The sequence below is a fragment of the Propithecus coquereli genome, unplaced genomic scaffold, assembly GCF_000956105.1.
Source record: "Propithecus coquereli isolate 6110/MARCELLA unplaced genomic scaffold, Pcoq_1.0 Scaffold5, whole genome shotgun sequence".
Classification (NCBI taxonomy): domain Eukaryota; kingdom Metazoa; phylum Chordata; class Mammalia; order Primates; family Indriidae; genus Propithecus; species Propithecus coquereli.
Genome location: NW_012150840.1, coordinates 11353791 through 11356499, shown reverse-complemented (window position 1 = coordinate 11356499; position 2709 = coordinate 11353791). Strand labels below are relative to the sequence as shown.

General features: G+C 37.8%; 1 protein-coding gene across 1 annotated transcript in view; it reads right to left on the bottom strand.

Moving 5' to 3' along the window:
• PCNX (pecanex homolog (Drosophila)) overlaps window positions 1-2709 on the bottom strand; it is a 188010-nt gene that overhangs the window by 27907 nt on the left and 157394 nt on the right. The gene's annotated exons all lie outside the window — the stretch shown is intronic.

Genomic DNA, 2709 nt, shown 5'->3' with positions numbered 1-2709 from the left:
ATTGGAACATAACAAAAACAAAAAAAAACTGCCTAGGATCCTAGCTAAACATTTCAAAGTACTTACTAGTATTACTGATATTACCTTCTCCTGAAAATACAATATTCTATATTCTGTAGTTATTTCTGACCATAACTTGTCAAGCAGGCTATTAGTAGCAGCCATGTTAGCCTCTTTGTGACCATAAACATAGAAAAGAAAATCAAATTTATATCCATAGAATACTGCTTCCTCTCAACTTTTTAATTTTATTTTTTAACAACTGCATACCTTGACTATTGAAAGAAGCTGGTAACTCTCCTTTCTTTTTACCTTAGGAAAGTCCAATAATAGTCACAAATGGTTTACCTTATATAGTACTAAGGAAAATTGTGGTAGTCCCTCAGTGACCAAGAAACAATCTAGGGCAATGGTTCTCAAAGTATAGTCCTAGGACCAGCAGCATCAGCATCACCTGGGAACTTGTTAGAAATGCAAATTTTAGGCTCCTCCAGATCTATGGAATCAAATTCTGGAGGCGGGAGTCCAGCAATCACTCTCCAGGTGATTCTAATGCATACCAAAGTTGAAGAATCAATAATATAGGCCAATAATGAGCTTAATTATTCTAATTTTGCCAGTGGTATATCTTTTTGGCTTTATAAACCATTAACTTACAAATAAAAAAGGGGAACTAAGATATTAACTTAATATTGATTGGTTAATTATCATTAATTGGATAATTTAGTTAATTAATAGCAACTGTGCTAGAGATGCTCTAGTTGCTGCCAAAGATATATTATCAAAGATATATTACTTTTTCCAAAGATATATTACCTCATACAGCACATATTCTAGTTTCATCAAGCAGGCTCTTTGAAAAGAATTTTGGGTCCAGGTTACAAAACAGTAAATAAAGAGTATGGGAGAACTAGTATTAAGAAATACAAAAGAAAAATAAGAGAGTGGGTATAGAATTGAAGTTACATAAACAAAAAACACTAAAGGTGGTTATAATGGGTGATAAAATTATGGGTGATTTTTGTTCTTTATTTTCCTCCCTCCCTCCCCAACCCTGTCAACTTTCTATGCTGAAAATGTATTGTTTCTGTGATGAGGAAAAAAAAAAAAGATTTAGTTCAAGGTTCTACTTCTAGCCAAGATGAAGTAACAGAGATCATATTTGCCCTCCTACCTGAAACTGCCAAGGAACGGGCACGATATATGAAAACAATTTTCAGACACTGGACACTCACCCCTGAGACATGGAAACAAAAGAGGTAGCCCTACAACTGACAGAGTGTATTACCTAGAGAGTTTTCAGGCCACAGCACAAGAAAGGTTAAGTCTAGAGGGCTCTGTGTCAGCCAGAGTTCACAGGGCAAAGTGCTAGAGAAGAGAGAGCTACAGAGAACGCTCCCAAGATCTGCAGAGGGTCTCTCTTGAGTCTTCACCAGAGTACTGATCAACACACGCAAGGAGGACCCAAGGCTGAGAAAAGAACCATCCAAAGCAATAGTCAGGACAATGGAAAACCTCGTGACTGCCTAGCATACTCAGAAGGTATTGTCTCAGTAATGGGGAAAAATTAGCCCCAGACTAAAGGCTGCTCTGGTCCATTCTAAGCAAGCCCTGAAAGGATCAAACTGTCCCCAAGGAATCTAACTATGTCACAGAACAAAGTTCAAAAATATTTATAGGAATACGAAAATATCCAGCATCCTTCAAGGTTAAATTCATAAAGTTTGGCATCTAATCAAGAATTGTCAAGCATGTAAAGTAGCAGGAAAACATGATCCATAATGAGAAAAATAATCAGTTTATCACTCAATCCATCAACTGACTCAGAACTTATACAGAGGTGAGAATTAGCCAACAAGGATATTAAAACAGTTATTATAACTATATCCCATAAGTTCCAGAAGGTAGAGGAACGACTATGTTAAGTGACACATGAAAGATTTATAAAAAAGACCCAAATCAAACTTCCAGAAGTACAAAGTAATGCAATGTCCAAAACAAAAAATACACTGGATGAGACTAATGGTATGTCAAACAAAGCAGAAGAAAAGACAAATGATCTCAAAAACACAGCAATAGAAACTACGCAAAATAAAACACACAGAGAAAAAAAGACTGAAAAAAAAATGAACAAGGCATCAGTGAGCTGTAGGACAACACCAAATAGTCTAATATAGATGTAACTTGAGTCTTCACAAAAGGGGGAAAAGACAGAAAAAATATTTTTAAAAATATTGGAGGCAGAGTCTTAGAATAATACAGAATGGCCATTCTGATCTTTGTTGGTAAGGAGAATGGAGAAGTGGGCAGACACTGGAGAAGGGGCTCCTATGGATGGGCTGAAGCTGGGATCCGGACCTTACGACGGAGAAGACTGTTGCAAAAAGCTCTGCTCCTGCTCAGATGACAGCTACCCAGACACAGAAAAATTCTTTCCCTTCAATCCTCCACATGTTGAGGGTTTTGAACTGCCCGAAGAGTACCAGATTGCACACCTACCCTCCCACGGAGTGCCTCTCATCCTCGCTGAGGAGAGAGAACTTGAAAAGCTGTTACAGCTAGGCCTTCTTTGTCTGTGAAGATGCCCTCTCCACATGGGAATCCAATCTGCTGCAGTCTCCCTGCATCTGTCGACCCTGAATGTTGAATTGGCCACCTGTTTGCTATGATATGGATATTTACATTTCTTAGTGCTTTAAAGCTGTGTGT